At 34.9% G+C, this 21,397-nt stretch overlaps 1 non-coding gene across 10 annotated transcripts; it reads left to right on the forward strand.

Annotated features, from left to right (window-relative positions):
- Nucleotides 1-7,175: 7,175 nt before the first annotated feature.
- LOC131073703 (uncharacterized) lies at nucleotides 7,176-10,364 on the forward strand. 10 transcript variants are annotated; one of them, XR_009363774.1, is made up of 9 exons: nucleotides 7,181-7,338; nucleotides 7,448-7,648; nucleotides 7,731-7,839; nucleotides 7,922-8,436; nucleotides 8,537-8,570; nucleotides 8,663-8,725; nucleotides 8,814-8,986; nucleotides 9,101-9,396; nucleotides 9,710-10,364. It is a non-coding gene; the product is annotated as an uncharacterized LOC131073703 (transcript). The 10 variants fall into 10 exon arrangements; XR_009363798.1 differs by having other exon boundaries at nucleotides 7,176-7,338; nucleotides 7,934-8,436; nucleotides 9,101-10,364; XR_009363786.1 differs by having other exon boundaries at nucleotides 7,177-7,338; nucleotides 8,514-8,570; nucleotides 9,101-10,364.
- The last annotated feature ends 11,033 nt before the right edge of the window (nucleotides 10,365-21,397 follow it).

The raw sequence follows: 21,397 nt of genomic DNA on the forward strand, positions 1-21,397 counted from the left end.
GATCAGGAGTACCATAAAGAGGATTTTCCATGTAGTGAGCACTTATTTTGTTTTAGCATTATCTATGAGGCACTTGGGTATTAAGAACCAGGGTGGTTTCACAACCAATGCATGCACTAACTCAGCAAAACAAAAAATGTTAATCTAACATCTCACAAAGTTACAAAGAACCTAGAGGGAAATGACGCTAGACAACCATAAGAAAAGGATATGCTCAACTATAACATGAGGAAATGAGATCTCAAGTTGGAACAACATGTAACACATCCAAAAAAAGCATGCACATGTAGAAAAAAAAACAAGATCATGCCCCTAGCTTTACCACTTACTGCACACCATGATATAAAGGATCATGGCGACTATAAGGAGGTAAAACTAATAAGCTAAAAGACAAAGATAAACAAAGTTCCAAAAATTATAAAGAAATAAAAGGTATCTCAAATATCCTCTGCCAAAGACTAACTAACAGATGCAGATTGATTGGTTTAATATGAGGAAGGATACATCCTGCAAAGACTAAAGATGACGAGGATACCTAAAATTGGTGTTGCTAGAGATAACTAAGATACCTGAACCTTTGAGGAACTAGGGGGAATTTGTTGAAGCACAAGCAAAATAGGGACATAATCTAGATGGCACGCAACCAACAGACACAATAGATGGAAACTATATACAGGTCAACCCTAGATGGGGATGCAAATGACCTTGTGTACATGGCTAACAACCACTATGTACAATTGATATTTACAAAGCTTGGGAGTTGGGATAGGATCTATGATTTCACAATGCACTATGATGAGGAACACCAAGGTAACAGTGGAGAGGGTTGCGTACAAACTGGTGGCTAAATGAAGGGTTAGCGAAAAAACTCTCTACCCATATACGGTTATCCATGGGGGATGGTAGGAGGGATAATAAGGTTGGTTGGTGGCAAATGCAATGCACATATGGATAAAGTGAAAGCATTAGTGAGATGAATAATTACAAGGCCCTCTACACATGGCACCTATTGCTAGTTTTTCACCACATTTACCAATCCAAGGTGCCACCAAAGGTGGTTTTCACCATAGGATGATTTATTTCTCTTTACTTTACACTTTCATGACTCAAGCATAAAGCCTCTTCAGATGAATAATGTTGAAGGGATTACTAAGAGGTTATCCTTTTGGAGTAGACAATTGATATGTTCCTAAACCATATCTAGCAATTTTCATAAAGAGACTATGTTGATTAGGTTCAAACTTGCCTTTCTCTCACAGTCCTATTGTACCTTCCTATTTTCTTGTAGAACTTGATCACCCACTTGGAATTCACAAGGCTTGATTTTCTTGATGTAGCTCCTCTTGATCCTATTTTGATAAACTTGGAGATGATTATAAGATTTTTGACACTTCTCATCCAAGAGATCTAATTGTGTCAACCTTGCCACATAGTAGTAGTCGTCTATGATGAGATTCTTGAGCAGCATCTGTAGGGATGGAATTTTGACCTCGATCGGTAAGTCTCCCTTGATGTCATACACAAATGAAAATGGGGTGGCACTAATAGGGTGTGGATTCTTGTGCGGTAATCCCAAAGGGTTGGATTGATGTGGAGGTGCCAATAACAACTAGTATCATTGACAACCTTTTTGAGGATTTTGTGGAGGTTTTTATTGGTTGCCTCAGTTTGGCCATTACCTTGTGGATAGTATAGGGTGGACCACCATTGCTAGATATGGTACATGTCATAGAGGTCTTTGACATATTGGTTGTTAAATGGGGTTCCATTATCAGTCATGATAGTGGAGGGAACACCATATCAATAAATGATGTGGTAAAGGATGAATTTAGATATTTGGGCACTAGTTGTCAGAATGAGTGGAACTACTTCCACCCATTGTGTGAAATACTATATGACAAAAATAATGAACTTGTTTCCATTAGATGATGGAGAGTAAATCTCATCGACAAGGTCGAGGTCCCAACGAGAAAAGAGCCATGGTGTGGTAATCAGTTGCAAGTCTTGTGTTGTTGTGTGGATGAGATCTCTCTGTTGCTGGCAAGGTAAACATTTCTTCACATATTCACAAAAATCAAGCTGCATAGTAGGCCAACAATACCCTACTCTCAAAAATTGCTTGGGCATGACAATACCACTCATATGGGGACCACAAACTCCAACATGCACTTCTTGTAATGCAAGATGAGATTTTGTAGTGTCTAAATATTGAGAGAGGACATCATAATAACCTTGATAATATAGAGTATCTCCTAAGATGATAAAACAATAGGATCAATGAATGAGGCTTTGATGTTAGTTTCATGTAAGATTGGGGGAAATGATATCATTTTTAAAATAGGCATAAATGTCTTCATACCATGGTGACTGGAGACCAACAATCTCATGCACCATCTTGGTATCTAGTCCCTTGTAAGTGGGCACATGAAGTTGCTCAACCAAAATTTCATATTCAAAAACATCATGGAGGACATCTAAAAATGACCCAATTGTAGTAATGGCATCAATTGCTTTGTTCTATAACCTCGAGGCTTGATCAAATTGAATGGATTGAAAGTAATTGAAATTGTCCACCATTCTCTTATAAGGAATCACTTCCCACTCCACACTTTTTCATTCGTTAAGGATTTAAAATTGGGTCCAAAATGATTGGACTAGGGCACTAGGTGCCATAGTCATAGCTTTTTGAACCAAAACTAAGGTCAGTAAGCATGGAATTGTGTTGAGCTTCTAGAATTGGCCATGAAATGAGCACAATCAGTCATGAATTAGGGACGTGAAGCACAACCACCAAAGTGAGCCCAAAATGAGGGATTTGTGTATTCTTTTGCCTCTTTTATTTTGCAAAATATTTAATTTTTTTATTTCTCTAATCTACCTAAACCCTAAAAAAATTAACCCCTCCTTGTTGTAGGTAAGAATTGATTGTGTCCTCCTCTCTTCGAATTGACTCATCTCTTTTTTTTATAGCCTTTCTACTTTATCTTGCATTAGGTCAAACGACTAACCTTTGGTTTTGTACCTAAATAAATAAATAAAGGTTGCCCCTTTAGATTTGAAAAGATGTGTACCCATAACCTTGACCTACCCTAAAAAATTAAGGAATAATGAATATCAACTTTGATGGATCAACCATGTTTATATTAGCCCAAAAATTTAAAAAGAAATGGCCAAAAAAATAGAATAAGTTTAGCTTTAGGAACATTTTCTTAAGGAGGACACAAGTCTATAAGGAAATAGAGGCCTTACAAAAGAAGAATCATTCTAAAGGCATTAGGTAAGAAGATTTTTGGAAAAAGAAAACCATACTATGTGAATGACACTCTTTTGTGGCTAAGGATCAAGCCTTCTAGAGGTAGATATCTAGATCTATTTGGCTGAATGAAGATGATAAGGAGACAAATTCTTTCATATGAGCACTATGAAGGATATTATTTCCAACCAAATTAGGGAAGTACAATACTAAAATAGGATTCTCTATTAAAATAGGGAATCTATTAGACAGAAAGTTGTGACCTTTCTCTAGGACATTTATTCTAATGACAACACTACCAATTTGGATAAGGCTTGACATTTTTTGGATTTGATCCCTTATATTATCTCAAATCATGAAAATAGGCACTAATAGCCCTACTTATGGAGGTGGAAATTAAATTTCATGTTCACTCTTTTGAAGGAAATAAGGTAGTAGGTTTAGATGGTTTCCCTAATCTATTATTCTAATTATTTTGGTACATTGTTTTCCAAGATATTGTGGATGCTTCCCAATAGTTTCTCTCTTCTATAAATATTCTCAAAGAGATCAATAATATCTTCTTGGTTTTTGTGCTAAATGCATGATGCCTCTAAATTTTTTAGTTTTATGCAACTTAATGGATAATATCTTCATAAAACCCCTTTGTTTAACGCTATAGATTGATGCTTCCTTACCTCACATCCAATCAACCAAGTTTCTTTGTGAAGGGTAAATTGATATTTAACTCTAGCATTGCCATTCATGAGGTTATCCACTTGACATACAAGGTAAAAAAGGATAGCATCACTCTCAAGTTGCATATGAATAAATTCTATGATAATGTATCTTTTCCTTCCTTGGCAATATGTTATAAAAGTTTTCATTTTATCAAAGGTTTAAAATTTTAATTAGGAACTTATAACATACTCCATTATTATTAGTTGTGTTGGGTTCTTTAGTAGAAGTAGAGGTGTTTGAGAAGGTGAGACATTATCCCTATTCCTTTTCATTCTATTTGTAGAATGTCTAAGTAGAAGCCTTAACTTAACTATGTATTCAATTTAATTGAAAGGATTTATGCCAACCAATTTGGCTTATCTAAACACTCAATAATAATTTATGGATGATATTATTCTAGTGGGTGAATATGTTCTCTTAAAAATCTAAAAAGTCAAAAAATTATTCTAAGATTAAAACAATGAACTTGGGTAAAATTTGTCTCTTCTTTTTTAACACCCTCAACTATATGAATAAAAGATGGCCAACATAATGGGAGTCCAAAAGAAATTACTACCATCAATATATCTCAATATTCCCCTATTCAAAGTCTTTAAATGTTTTTTACTCAGAAATTTTGAAGGGATTCTAATGAAAACTTGTTGGGTGGAAAAGGAAACTTAGTCAATTAGGAAAGTTACACAACGTCTAAAATATACTGTACAAAACCTCCTAATTTTATTTCATCTCTTCTAGATATACTTTATAATTGAGAGGAAGATGGAACAAATTCAAAATAAAATTATATGGACTGGATTGTAGGACAAAAGAAAATCTCCTTTAGTTAACTAGGACTAGGTTCACTTCCTTGAAAAATGGGGGGCTCTAGAAATTTAAAAGGTAAATTTGTTTAACTATTTCTAGGGTGGGATGGAGACTATTGAAAGAAAATAATGGACCACCATCACTAAATCCAAATATTTGGGAGAGAATAATCAACTCTCATTTCTATCTTGTGATGATCCTCTTGAAGGTTCTTGTCTTTCAAAATGTCTATGCAAAAGAATACTCCTTTTCAAAAGAGGTTTCAAATGGAATATTAGCCACAAAAGAAGTATTTATTTATAAGATGATCCTCTGCTATTTGATCTACCTTTATCTACTATAGATTAGATTGTCCCTATTTATCCTTTGCTATTAAATCATATGGGGTTATAGGTAGTTAATTACTTAGAAGACCTCCCTATGGGTGAATGATGGATGTGATAATACCTTCCTAACTCCTCTCAAGAGAAATTTATTTTTCTAATCATACTCCAAACCCTCTTGGCTGATTTTCATATCTCGTTTTATAACAATAATGATCACATTTTTAGGTTTATTCATCCTCAATCCTTTTCTTATTTTCCTATAGTTTTTAACAACTCCTTTCACCCCTTCTTGGGACCCCTCCTTGGGCTCCTCTTTGGTTTAAACTCCTCATATATTTAATGTTTTGTTTATTGAATCAAGATAAAGTCCTCATTTTGAACTTGGTTAAAAGTTGTCTCTTTCTTCTCAATAGATTTTCTTCATGTGAAGTTGATTTGAGTCTACTTCCCACCTTTTTGTGGGTTGCACTTTTTCTTTGAGTGTGTGGGGTTTTCTTGTTGAGAAGTTTTCCTTGTCTTGGTTCCAACCTCCACCTCTTTTGGATCTCATTTATTTGCAGTTTCCTCCCTTATCTAGCCCCCTTTCTTCAAGCTACTTTGAAACCTCTCCCTTCCACATTTCTTGTGGTGTTTATTGCATGAAAGTAATGTTAGAAAATTCAAAGATATAAAATTATCTATTAGCTATTTTTTCTCTAGAACCATTCTAATAATAAAAAAAATTGTTGGCTTGCAATAATATTGCCTCCTCTTAGAGGTCTCTTATCATGCCTCAAGAGGAATTAAGGGTGGTGAAAGGTTGGAACTTAGGGGTTGGTTTTTGGATTTCCTTTTAAAGGCCAACTACTAGGTGATCCAATATCCTACGCCCACATATACAATTTATAATTTGGAGGGCCTCTAAAGACAACTTGGGACCTTTTGGGGAAGGAGTTGTCATAAATAATTTGAGTAGTGCAATTGGTGCTTTCTCCATCAATATTAGAACCCAAATCAATTATTGTAATTTGGCTAGTGTTGCATTTTAAGGCATCCTTCTAGTCAATGATCTATGAATCCATCATCTTGAAGTAGGAGGAGAATATGTAAATATCATAATCTACCTTTTTATAAACCAAAGTACTAGCTAATTTATTAGTTACCTTATGAAAGACTCTAGATCAATATTGGATTTCATACCTAGAGTTAAAATCATGCATATGTTTGTGAAGGAAACTCAACAGATGACATATTTGCAAATTGGGAAGTATCCATGAAGGATACCATAGATGGATGACAGGGGACTCCTTTTGGAAGCCAGACATTTAATCGATGTTGATGTTAAATGAGTTGGGCAATTCTTGGCATCATGTTATCAATATAATCTTTGATGATGGAGGGAGTATGAAGTGTAAAGGAGAAGATGTTGAGGCATTCATGAAGCTTCCTAATCATTTTGGTGCAATTTTCGTGAAGGGAAACACAATTTTTACTATAGTTTCAATTGTGGCTCTTCATTATTGTTTAGGAGTAAAACAACTTCAAGTTGGACCAAACCTGTACGGCTATGGGTAGGGATAGGAACATAGTGGAGTTCCCCTCCTATGAATTTATGAATAATAATGCCAAGGTTTGAAGGATCTTAAGGAGGGGTCAACTCAGTAACATGACTTTATTATCTCCACAAATTTTACAAAGAAATGAGATTAAAGGGTTGTCAAAGATGAAATGTGTCGAAATTGAAATCTCCTAAGAACTACAAGAACAAACACAATAAACAAAAATTTTAGTTTTTTTTTTTCTATATATGAAAAGAAAAAATTAGAGTGGTTGCACAATAGTTTTGCTAGAACCTTGTTGCCTTGTCGCCTTGTCCTTTAGTATCCTTTAGTATGGAGTTGAGTTTTAGGGGGTGATAGAATTAGCTTGAAAAGGAAATTTTAATCTATTTATAACTTTCATATGAGTCTAGCTAACTAATTTCATCATTCACATCAATTTCTTCTTTTTCATCATCTATCAGGTACTCGGTTTTATGACATTTTCTCTTACACATCATTTAAAAATACCAACATCCTTCGGATAAGGTTTGACATGTGAAATTTTCAACTCTTTGCGTTCATGCCTTCTCTATTTGTGACGTCACATTTTCTACGGAGAACGTTTGGTATTAATGTTTATCCTAAAACCATGGGAATTCATACTGATACGGACTTCTGCAAGTATCGCTTTGCTGTTTACGAACAGACGGTTTTGGTAAGTCTATCGACTCGGTATATGCATGTTTTTTTTTCCATTTTTTAAAAAGTCCCCCTAATCAGTGGGCTGCAGATTTCATCATTCCTGCCACCAATTTTTTTGCTAGGAACTTCATTTCGTTTAGTGGGAAAAATGGCAGAAACGGGGGATAATCCTCGGGATAGAAGAATTATGGTGGCTGTGGACGAGAGCGAAGAAAGCATGTATGCCTTGTCATGGGCCATCGATTTTCTGCGCATTCAGCCCACCGACACCATTATTCTACTGCACGCACAACCGCTTCCTAGGGTTTACTCAGCTATTGATGGTACACGCTCTGACTATATAAAATTTATCCTCTTTTTTAAGCTCCCCATTCTGGTTTTAATGGTGTTTTGTTACTGGTCAAGTTACATATTCACATATGATATGGCGCAGTCCTTGCAAAAGTACTAGGAGAGAATCACTGAAGATGTATTCCAAAGGGCCAAAAACATTTCCACAGAGAAAAACGTAAAAGTATGTGATGATACCCCTATTTCAGTTTTCATTATATTGGTAGCAACTGGTTTGGATTTAAATTTAGTTTTATGTTTTCCAGATGTGTTTACAGACCAGAATTGCTTGTGGGGGATGCGAGGGATGTTAATTGTGAGGAAGCTGAGAAAGTTAGGGCAGACTTGGTGGTGATTGGAAGCCATGGCTACGGCGCCATAAAGAGGACTGAGATTATTAGTTCCTGCCGGGAACTATAGCGAAGGCTTCTTTCCTTATCTTCTGATTAAACGGATTGCAAACAGCCAATAAGAAGACCTGTGTTTTTTGATATTTTTCCATTTCCTTATGTGCATACTTATAGCTGCGTATTGTTTATGCCAAATGCTGATGTCAGTATTCTTGGCGCCTGCTGATTAGGGTTGCTGGCGGTTTGCAGAGGTCTTCTCAGTTCCCAACGGGAGAGAACGCACCAAAAACAAGGGACTTTGTCAGTGCCTTGCAGGGTCTTGCAGGGTTATTATTCCGAGCACAAGATGGCATTCGTTCAATAATCCACATGCCTTGACTGTGCTTTCACATTTTGCGTACCCATCTAGACGTGGCGAGGGGCTGTGCTTTGTAAGTAGATTGTGAAGTACTTCCTTTAATCGATCCTTTCTACACAATTTTGTTCTATTCAGATGGATTGTTGATAGTGTGTGTTGTTATCTCGGGACAGGAGGGGTTGTTTCTTCCGCTTCTTCATTCGCAGAGTACACATCTTGCCCTCTTACCTTCTATTTCTGGCTTTCTCCCGGAGACATTCTTAAGATTTTATGTATTATTGTATATGGGTGGATAATAGGTGAGGACATATGCAGAGTGGATGGTTGATTCCAGTTAGGGTTTCAAATAGCACTTTGTTAAGGTTAGATGTCTGCCTTCAAAATCAACTGTGTATTTGATACGAATCAGATCTCAAATTTTAAAATCAATTTATTTGATGGGACTTGCAGGAAGTGAGAAAATGAAGTTTCAGAAGCAGCTAGAAGCGCAGCTTGTTGCAGAGTGGATAAATGCTTATGTGAATTACAAGCAGCTCAAGAAGGATATCAAACAAATTAGAGAGCAGATTGCAAGCAAAGAAGACCACCCTGTCACCAATAAACATTCTGCTTCTTCTTTTCTGGTAAATATATCTAGAAAGATGGAACTTGACATGCTTTATAAACGCATTTATATAAAAAACACTTATATTTTACTATTTATCTTTGATTTTCATATGAAGTCAATTGATGGGCAGATTGTACATCATGAAATTCGAGAAAACAGTAACGGTGGTATGGAGATGGTGTATATAACAGAGTGAGAGACTTCTGTTCCCGATCTAGTTTTGCCACTGCCTGCAATATAGCTTTTCTATGGCCCAGTTTGTGACAGAGGAAACGCTTAAGGCTTGGACCTTCCATATTGATATTTTTGCCAAGGCAGAGATGTCCTTAAGCACCACATTAGATGATTTTTTACCTAAGAAATGAATTTGGACAATTTTAACAAGAGCTGGGAGCCTTCGCTTTTGTTTGCTGCATGTATAGATTTGTAAGTTTGAGTCTGTTAGGTTTGCACCAATTGAAAATAGAATAGTAATAGGCATTATGTTTTCTAAATTATCAACTGTTTCTGTTTGCGAATTTCCTACACATCATAATACTTTCTATAACATAAATCATACTGGGTTTTTGTGTATTCTATTTCATTATGCCGCATGATTCTCAATTCACCATTTCATTATCTCTGTTACTATTTTGATTGTTTACTTTTCCCAATAAAACCAAGAATTCGTCAAATTGCACCCTTACTAGGAGTAGTGGAGTTACCTATCTAATGTAACAAATTATTTGTTTTGTCACAGAAATTTGTTTGACAGAAGGATTCTTCTTTCACTGGGTAGTACTGAAGTGTTTTTGTCACAGGCAAAGCTGTTATGAAGTCTGGGCATGCTAGGAGCACTGGAATTACCTATCTAATGTAACAAAATATTTGTTTTGTCACAGAAATTTGTTAGAAGGATTCTTCTTTCACTGGGTAGTACTGAAGTGTTTTTGACACAGGCGAAGCTGTTATGAAGTCTGGGCATGCGTTTCTCCAACATCATTCTTTTCTCTTTATTCTGTGTCTTTCTGGATAAAGATTTGCTATTTTTAACCTAAATAGTAGGTGGCACCAAAATATGGTGATTGTAGGGTTGCAAAGCCACAATTTTGTGGTTGGGAAGACACATCTTTTTGTGTTTTAAATGACTGGTATAGGCTCTCTTATAATTAGTCAACAATTCTTTCCTATAATCAGTTGACATTTTCAAATTGACGTTATATCAGTGGAATATTAGCAAGTTGCTATTACAGGGAAAGCTGGGATGGCCGGTTAGCTGGAATACCATTTATCATGTTCATTTAAATTTTTGCTTTTCATGTGTAATAACAAAAGGCAAACATATTGCTAGCTGCCAAAACTTGTGAAGATTTTAACACTGGCTAAGATGAATAAAATACCAAGTTTTTCTTCAACCATGGTATAATGGTGGACAATGGGCTCTAAGTGTAATTAGTAGGATCAATGAGAATTAGACAAGGTGGATTGTTTTTGTCCACACTTTGTGTTTTGTATTGTTTGGTCGTTGAATGTATTTTTTTGCCTGTTAAATGCTTGCTTGATTGCCACAATGTTACAAATTTCTGATGTTATATGTTATTCTAGCCATGGCATTGTCAAGAAGTTGCTACTTTCCATAGAATTGTACCTCTAAGATACAGTTGTTGGGCTTGTATGTGATGGATAAACATGCAACACTAATGCGATTGTGATTGTGAAATTCAATTGTGTGTTATCCATACTGCTGTGAGAAGCAAACTGGAGCATGGTAGATGAAATAAGTGCAGGTTGATATTTAAAAGATAAGATTTGTTTCATTAAAGTCACTCAAAGTTTACATTTGTCAATGGCCAAGCGGTGGAATCTATTTTAAAGCTGAAAGGAGATTTACAAACAACAGTTTATAGGTAGGGAAACCCTGTTCACATGAGAATACAACAGAGATATTTTGAGGAAGATACAACAGATCCATCCTAAATATTGCTGTTAAATCATTTCCAATAAATTTTATCTATATATGCCTTGGAATTTGATTGATATTAGATTTATTTACGAGGTTACTGAATAATTCAAGAAAAGCAGGTAATGTTAAGGAGAGAGAATGAATGATGACTGTAAATCCAATGAATACAACGCAGTCCCAAAGCATTCTTCATCCTTTTGGTTTCTTTGTTCTTTTCCTATATTTAATATCCATGGAAAATCAAACAGTCCTTAAAAGCATTTGAAGTGTCGCCTTCTCTACACATGTAGTTCTGTATTTGGTCAGAGATCAATGCCAAATGGACTGTCAAATGCTATACATGAGGACTGTCATCATTTATATGAATATGTTTACTGTGTTTGTAACTACTAACTCTTCTTTCTGCCATAGGGCTGGCTTCGAAATGGATAAACAGTCTAACCACCTTAGAGCACATTATCAAGCTAAGGATACTATTTTGCTTAAAATATTAAATACTCACACAACTTTAGAGTACTCTAAGAAAGATAAGATCACCATTCTGCCACTATATCTATAGACACACACCAAGTTAAATGCCAAATCCATAGAACTCGTGCCCATTTGAGGGTAGAATATCAAGCTTAGGTTACTCGTGGGCTTCTAAATGGAAGAAAATGAATCATTTGTCATGTGTACAAAATGCCATTTAATTGGTTATCTATTCCACCACAACTCATTGGAAAACTACAGCCAATCTCATTTTATTAACCTAAAGATCAAAATAGATTTTACCGTAGTGCAGGACCTGTATGATGAGGAAAACAGAACATGGAAGCACAACAACAAAATTCTAAACCAATACAACAAATAAAATGTAGTCTTAATACTTCACTATAATATATAAAAAATCTAGGGAAATCTAGGGAAAGAAGAAGCTATAACAGAGTGAGAGACTTCTGTTCCCGATCTAGTTTTGCTACTGCCTGCAATATAGCTTTTCTATGGCCCAGTTTGTGACACGGGAAACACTTAGGGCTTGGACCTTCCATATTGATATTTTTGTCAAGGCAGAGATGTCCAGGTACCGTAGGAATGCTGTAGAGCCTAATCCACATGGGGTTTTTGAAGACATTGCATGAGACTGGATCAAAATAGAAAGAACTCTGCTCCATCCACAGTCCATGAGTTCTTCAAAATTTTGGTCATTGATTCTTTGGAAGAGCAGGAAACCACAAGAAACCTTAGGTAGTAATTCCATCCTACAGTTCACACCCTGATTGGTAGTAATCCATTCTTCTAAACTGCTATCACAGGATGGTCAAAAATTTACTAACTTACCAATGATTCCTACTTAATTTTAATAGACCTGAATTCATGCCTATTTCCATGTCTGAATGATCTACCCTGATTTTAATGGTGAAAGCTTCATTTTTGCATTGGGTGAAGCAGATGATGAAGCAGTTTACGCAGAATGGGAGGAGTTCCATCAATTGATTGGATGAATACGCATCCGATCTTCCAATCGAACTGTCTTTAGGGGCAGCATGAGAACAAGAGGACACATAATCTTAGTTTTCTACTCGGGAGTTTTGGGTGATTGGATAGATCAAAATTTTTTATTGTGATTAACTTTACCTGTTGAAAAACTGTTTTAAGAGATTTCAGTCTTCTTGATCATGTGATCAGCCAGAAACAATGACATTCAATCTGAGACATACATACAGCATCATGCCATAACCATCCTGCCAGCATTTGGCAGCTGGCAGGAACTACGCTGCATTGCAGCTCTTGTTATGATTAAGTATTTCTTGTATTTATTTCCATGCATTCAATGTATGGAGTTTTGACAGACGTGATGTTTATGTGCAGGGCATTTCTGGGTAGTGTGAGCGATCATTGTGCTCACAATGTGAAGTGCCCAGTTATGATTGTGAAGCATCCCAAGAAGAAATAGAACACACTTAATCTTCCCTTATGTTCTGTTGAATATCTGTATGGCATGGATTTGATTTGTGTATATAAATATTAATTTTATTACATTACAATTTGTTGATGAACTCAATTTGGATTTTCTTCTTAGACAAGCCTTCTGATCACTTTAACAATTTTAGAAAGAGTTAGGAAACAATGAGCAATAGAAGCAAATGATGTTGATATGGATAGGAAGATGTTAAAGTGATTTACACTTCAGACTTTATATAAATGTAATGTGAGGCAATAGATATTGGAATAGCTTAGTGGAAGATCTAACTTTTGTTTCATGTGTGTTGTTTAATTGATGGCAAATAATGAAGATGGTTTGATTTTTTTGTGAATAATAGATGTGATGGTATTGTTTTAATAATGGGCAATGGGCAATGGGCAAATCCTAGATGCTTCATGGATAATGGATCTCCTTTTATGATTGATCTATCAGTGATATCCTCTTATACACAATCTAAACAACAAATTGAATTTATACATAATAGTCAATACCTAACTATTGGTTGAAACTAAATCAACTCATACATCATAATTTGAATTTCAAACACAAGGGTCAAATTACATGAGGCATTTTAATCCTCAATAATTCATGTTCCAAAAAAATTAATTTATTTAACATTTTGGGTCATTTGAGGTCACCTCGCTAGCTTGTTGGAGTGTTTTTGATTAGGTAAAATTGAATTTATACATAATAGTCAATACCTAACTATTGGTTGAAACTAAATCAACTCATACATCATAATTTGAATTTCAAACACAAGGGTCAAATTACATGAGGCATTTTAATCCTCAATAATTCATGTTCCAAAAAAATTAATTTATTAACAATTTGGGTCATTTGAGGTCACCTCGCTAGCTTGTTGGAGTGTTTTTGATTAGGTAAAAAGGGTTTTTAAAAGGTCCACAACCCTTATACAAAGAAAAGAAGACATGATCTAACATATGATAAACAATACAACTATAACAAAGCTCCCTAAAACAAATCGAATCTTGGACTCGAGCATGTAACTAAGATACATTCCTCAGAAGACAATTCTTCCTTCTCTAGACCAGACCACAACACAAGAAACCTCATTACCCAAGTCCACAAAAATAGGAGAGAAAACCTTCATAGAGACCCCAACCAAGGACAAAATGAAGAGAGGAGCACTACAACAAAGAAAATAATAGCTAAGAGGAAGTAAAAACAATGACTAAAAGAGGCACAACATCACCACCCACAAAGAGATGGGTGGGTTCCAAAGGAGGAGCATTATCGACCAAGCAAGAACTACAAGGGAAGAGGAGGTCTCTATCACATCAACAAATAGAGGCACATAATACTCTAAAGCTAAATTGTAATCAAACAATTCCATAGTAATACGCATGTGAAGTGTATTCTTCCACCAAGAGGAAGCTCTTGAGACCTTAATGTGAGGGCTACGGGATGCCAAATGACTTATGGTAAAACAACATTGAAAAAAGGGGGATGGCTTCATAATAAAAAATTCTCCAAGAATGGTCCTCCACTTGCAAGATAATTTCCACTTAGAAGGGCTTGGATAGGTCTAATTCCACTAAAAATTGAGCATGAGTGTTATAAGAGAAAATTGTAGTTGCATGATCAACCTAAAAAAAATGATCCATGGAGTTCTTATTATCAACTTGTATGTGTTGAGATTCTTAACATGTAAATTAATCATAAACTACATGTAAGAGATGTGGAAAGGATTAGTGCATGTTAGGTATGAAATGTAGGAGTTGTGTAAAGGATTTGAGCATATTAGTGGTGGAATCAAACATCTTTGAAATGCATTTATTTAGAGTTGTAGGTTACCCAAAAACTACTTGGAAAGGAAAGAATGATGATTTCATAAATTCTACAATTGATGAATGCATTTTCCACTAGAAAACTTATTGTTCATGTTGATGAATACATCACAAACTGATAAAAAAATATTATTGAAGTGGTGAACTTAGCTCTATATAGATAGTAAGTTGGCAATTGGACAACCAAATTTTTCATCTCTAATGTTGGTATTTCATTTTGTGTCTTATCACCTTTGGGAAGCTAAGAGGTGGTCTTAACTATATTTTGTACATCTTGTAAGGGGATACACTATTGTTGTTGGTGTGCACGGGGGCTTCATTGGCTAGGCAATATTATATCATGTGCATTCATATTGGAGGGTTTAATATCCCAAAAATGAGGGTACAATATATTGCCTATCGGTGAAAATAGGGGGGTTTTTAATTCGGGTTATGAAAAAAAATAATATTTGGTGAAAATAGGGGGGCTTTTAATTCAGCTTGTGTATTGGGAGGCGGTGACAAAAAAGGAGTTTAGGGCAATATTTTTTGAAAATTGGGAGATTCTTTAGTATGCCATGAATGCATGTTCTATAACCTAGGTTCATTAAGTGAAGCCCGTTGGTGTGCATATCTAATGTTGAGTAAAATCAAGTTAGTGTTGCAACTCTATTATAGTAGAGGAGTATAGTCGAGAGGTTCAAAGATCTTGGTCTGAATTGGATCTAATTGAAATTTACTTGGCTTATATAAATTGATTGTATTTCTCCTTACGTAGTGGAATAGTGAGTAGTTTCACTCAATGTAGAATTTCTCTAGATTAATGTATGTTTTAGTCCTCAACATTGTGTGTTATGTTTCATTTATGCATTTGAAGGTGTTATATCCCTATTTTTCTATGCTTTACATGTCTTTTTTATGTTGATCTACAATATTTATGACATATTGTAGACACCTAATTCTGGTCAGCCCATTAATTTTCATCATGCGTCCTAGGATAATAATTAATTAATTATCTGCCCCTTATTCTAATTTTTCATCTCAATAATCAAATAAATTCAATTTATTTGATTAACTAATTCTTAAATATGAATAGTAAATTAATAAATTAAAATTTATTAATTTTATCATATTTATAATCTCGTATGCGGATTTATTAATTATCCCATATTTATCTTTTCAACCTACCAATTTGGAAAAATATGAGGACAATCAATTTATTTATTTATTAAATCCCCATATTATCTTCCTCGATTTTATTTTGGATCTCTTTCCAAATTTCTTCCACTTTTTCTCTGTCTCCTAATGGAAACCCTACTATGTGTTTGATCCTAGCAACTGATTCTTCCTGTCTTCAGATTAATCACGTATGTTGATTCAAAATCCTCTTTTTTATAAATTGAGCTCTCATTGCTCATTTTCAACAACCACATTTAATGTTGTCGATTTCATTTTATTTTGCTAACATCTTGCTTGTATCACACCTACATCAAGTGTAGGTGAGATCCACATACATCTATTTGAAGGAGAAAGAAAAACAATGGAGAATTATGGAGGAGACATTTGTGTTTGTGATGGTTTGCATTTACTTGAATTGTCTTATCTTCATAGCTCTATTGAATGTATTAGGATCTTTTCATTAGCATTTTAGGTTTGTGGTTACCTAATTTTGTGCTTTTGATGTTTATTATGAAATTCCTAGCTACACATATAAATATTTTAAGGTGTTCCCATTTGTTGATGAGTTGACATGTTGAAATATTAAATCTTATTTATAGATCAAGTCAACTCAAGAAGAAAGATTAATATTATGACAACTAGAAATTATCTAAGTAGGAGTGAAGTTCTATTTCTCATTTTCAATATTAGTGTGAGAATAAATGGAACACTAAATAAATCAAAACCCATGTGTTGTTCTAACATAAATAGGTCACCCATGCAAAATGGCATAAAATGAAGGGTAAAAGTGTAAGATATGTATTTTTCTCCCTAATATTTGTTGGACATAGTGTTGTTATTGATGTCAATGATATCAATCATTGATATCTTCTTGAAGCTCTTACAAATTTAAAAGAGTGTCCACCACAGAGGAAATTGGTGTTTTTTACATCATTGCAAATGTTGTCAAAAGTTGTCATGCGAAGTTCTCAAGGTTAGTTCTAATCATCACCGAGGGCGTTGAACACACTCAAATGCTGACAGGGGGGTTGAGTCAACATTAACTAAAACATATGCATTCCTTAACCATTTAATCATTAAATCATATCTATAGAAGGAAAGAATAGAAAAAAAGTATTCACCACATAAGAACACCAAGATTTTACTTGGAAAATGCACAATGAGAGTTGACTCACACTATATAAAACAAGTATTATAATGTTTGTTTTATGGCTCACTACTCGTAGAAAGATTCACAGACTAAGAATCACTACCCCAGAACAAGATACAAAAGGCTTGTTGTGAATACATACTATCTCCTAGCAAGATACATGAAGATTACAATGAGAAATGTAAGATGAACTGCAATAGAAGAAGCATCTTACATATGTTGTAGTTGCAAACATTTTTTGTAGCACAATTATTTTGTCATATTGATTTTGCATACTTCACGCTCAACTAATTCATCACCAAATTATTTCACACAACACAACACCACAACATATACTTCACAAATGATTTATACTTCCTTAAATACCCTTCTCAACACCAAAACATTAATTAGTTCCGCACCAATAGGACCTATCAAAGGAAACACGTAACCCAACATAGGTTGGCTCCAAATACATTTATCACAAACCAAGATTAGGTTGTGGACCAATCCAAGACATAACTGAATATCAAACTCATCTTTTCACACCCTTCAAAGAAATTATAATAGGTTAGGCTCAATTGCAATTGAAGGAACTCATCTTGTTGGCCCGAATATCAACAACACTACCAAAATTGTTAACTATTTACCTTTACACCACCTAGGAGAAGCTAAAAATGTCATGCAAAACAAAATGAAAGCATTTAATATATTTGACAATCTCTCTACAATCATCTCCTGAAGAGATCCATCTTCTAATGTTGGCACAAAAGGATAAGCACACTAAATTGTTAAAACATAGGGTAGTCTAGATAGTTTATGACAGTTCAATATATAAGATATAGCACTATGGAGCACCAATTCATCTAAGACCTATATTACTAAATCCTAATACCTTCATGAATATGTTCCCAAAATTGCAGAGGCATACCTATCACCATGGAAGGATGTGGAGCATTCTAGTGAGTCCACCTAGATACATTACATTGTCAACATGTAATTCAGATATCAGACTCTTATAACTTTTATTGCAAAAGGTTATATGACATAAATTATTGGAAGAAGGCACCTTACATACCATAAGGCTTAACTCTTGAACCACACAACAAAATCATGCAATGCAATAGATTGTGGACCATAATACCAACACATAAACATATGAGAATACATTGTTCAACACTTAGACAAATTTACTTAATAACATAAGTATGAAACTAGAATCTGGTACCACATAAAATAACTCCTTGAGCATGTACCAAACAACTAATGCAATCTACATCACATAGCCACAACATAAAGAATATCTAACAAAGTGTTACCATATACTTACCAAACACTCAAATAGATACTTTGTCATGGATACAATTGATGAAATTCTAGATTGTCTTCAATCATGTTGAATACATGTCAAACCATCTCTCTGAAATGTCTCATCACATAAGCCTCTTCAACTTTACCAATGACCTCAAGTTGACATCAATGACAACACATATTGTGTTGACATTAATGACAACCTCATTTTGCACATATTGCCAACAATCTCCCCCTTTGTCATTAATGGCAACACACCTTTATCTACAATACTTCTCTACCTTTAACTCTACACACTCCCCCTTTGGCAAAACAATAAAAACAACAAGCTATACATTTCTTTCCCCCTTTGACTTCAAGGACAAAGGGCATAATATCTATAATAACCAAAGAATGTTGCATTTACTCTAATTGTGTGCACCTATTACATAACTCCCCCTTAGATGGAGATCATTCAAAAAATGATCTTATACACATGAAATCTTTCAACAAACACCAAGATTGGTACAACAATCCACCATAAAACTATACAACCACAAAATGTCTCATCTATGCACTAGAAATTCCTTTAGATAGTAAGATACCATTATACATTACCCTGAGGTGGGATAGAGTTGCATCCCATTTCACCTTTGCTAAAGAAAGAATATGATTTTGACACTCAAATTGTATATACAAATCCTCAACCTCATCTACATTATCAAGTACTTTCATCCTATGTTCTATCTTCTCTATTTCTCCTAATATTTTGAATAATGAAGTCAATCTCAAATTTATTGTCTCTGTCAATAAACTATATTGTTTCTTTATTTGATCCCTCTAGTCCTATAATAGAAATAGCTACAAATGAATTTTCTCCACTTGAACTCTAGTGGTTCACCATCCTTATCTTTTGTCAAATCATAGGCTCCGACCAACCACATTATCTATAACTCAATTGATTCATTCTACCTTTTGATGCTCTTGGTAGAATTAGACCACCTCAAACAGAACTAATAAAGAGCGGTTGTCTCGTCAACATAGTCTTTGAACTCTTTCATTCTTCCTCGTAGTTTATTGAGTGCATTGGTACACCAGGCAAATACTTTAGCCATTCTTTTGTCATTGACTTTTATTCCTAGGGCTTATTTCTCTACTTTTTGCTCAATATGTGATGATTGATCCTTAAAAGAATCCATTAGTAACTTCAAATTTTGTTTCGAAGGCATAGAGGAATCTATATTTGCCTTTGGAAGACCTTCTTAAATCACCTTTACTGCATCATCAATCAAACTTTATTTCTTCACATGCTCCTATAGAATTTCTTTTCTTGTTAATGCATGCAAGATATCTCCAAGTTGCAACTTATGAAGCGGAGAGATATGTGACAAATGAATTTGCCCTTCATGTGTTAGAATCGGTAATAGTTGTGGTGCCACTATAGGCTCAAACTACATCACCAAGCCTAATAGGTCTTTGTAAGAGTGAGAGGAGGATCCCTCACAAATATCTTGTTTGTTAGGTGAAGCATATTGATTCTCATATCTATTCTCAAATGCATCTTGACATTTTTCAAGATTATCTTCTTCCTTCTCTACTCCATTTCTAGTCTTTGCATTATTTTCAACATTCATTGTCTTTTCATAATGTTTTTGTTAGAGTTATCATGCATTAGCTAACAATTATTTATTTAACTATTAGTCTATTATCCTATACGCTTAAGCTAAACTTAGGCATTTAATAATATGATAGGTATTCTAATTATTAAATACACTTTATCCCTTTAGGGTTTCTTTAGGGTTGCATATTCTCCTTTTATAAGGATTGTATTGTACTTTTTATTTCATTCCCTCTTTGAATGATAATCTTTTTCTTCAGAGCCATTATTGTTTTTTTGTCTCCATTCTTCTCTTGTACCAGGTATTTTTCTTGCAGGTGTTCTTGGGATCTTTGAAGTTGTTTTTCTCAACTTCTTCATCTACTGCTACTTGTTCCTGATTTTTCAGAATATTTTTTGGAGGCTAGGGTTTCAATTTTTTTTTCTTCAGAATTTTCATTTGCATCTGGGGTGCTTATTTGATCCTAGGCATTTTGGGCTCAAACAAACCTCACCATTAAGCTCAGAACACCCAAAAACCCCCATTTTCATATAAAATTTGTCCAATTTGGACAACTTTGGCTCTAGATTTTTTTGGGGTTTTTTGCCCTCCTTAAGCACGAATTTCGAGAAGATTTTTTATTAAAAAAAATTTTAAAAATAATTTGTGGGATTTTTATGGAATCCCAGGCTGAAATCTCGATGACATTTTTTACACTGTTGCAGCTGTCGTAGCAGCTGCTAGCGTTAGTTTATTAACCACTGTGGATAGCCGCTAACCGTCAGCGGTTCTTCAACCACTATGAAGAGTAGTCATTGCAGTGGAAACCACTTGCAGTTTTGCCAAATCCCCACAGCGCCTGCCCCTCTACCACCCAGCTGACACTGCCACCTAGACACCAACCACTGCCACCCCCACTTGGCTTACCTGCCACCTCCGCCCAGTCACTACTCCTAGCTCCTCTTTGGATGTTTTTTGAAGGGGGGGTCATTTTTTTGCCATAACTTGGGCAAACAAAGTCGGATTTTGGAAAACAAATAGGTTTCGGAAAGCTCTCTTTGAGCTCTTTTCAGATCTAGAGGTCAGATTTATAGATTTTTCCATTTTGTACCTAATTTTTGCCGTCAAAGTAAGAGGTTTTTTATGCACTTCGGGAGCCATAACTTGGGCAAACAGACTGCTTTTTCAGCAAATGAAGAGGGATCAGAAAGATCTTGGAGAACCCCATTCAAATTTGGGGTTCATTATTTCAGAAATTTTACTAGGTACACAAAATATTGTCTGAAGCATTATTTTTGCACTCGACTTTCTTTCTGGCTTTCAAATTGTACTGGGGTTTGGTTTTTCATCTTGTGGGGGGTGTTATTTTCTACTTTTTGTAATTTACTTCAAAAAATCAGAACACCTAAAACTTAAAAAAAAACCCTTCTGCATCCTCTGTCTAGTTTGAAAGATCACTTAATTAAAAAAACACAAGAGTAGGTACAGGTACAGTTACACATGGCAGACTCTTTTATTGAGCTTCTTACATCATAG

Source organism: Cryptomeria japonica, chromosome 2 (genome assembly GCF_030272615.1).
Source record: "Cryptomeria japonica chromosome 2, Sugi_1.0, whole genome shotgun sequence".
In the NCBI taxonomy this organism is placed as follows: domain Eukaryota; kingdom Viridiplantae; phylum Streptophyta; class Pinopsida; order Cupressales; family Cupressaceae; genus Cryptomeria; species Cryptomeria japonica.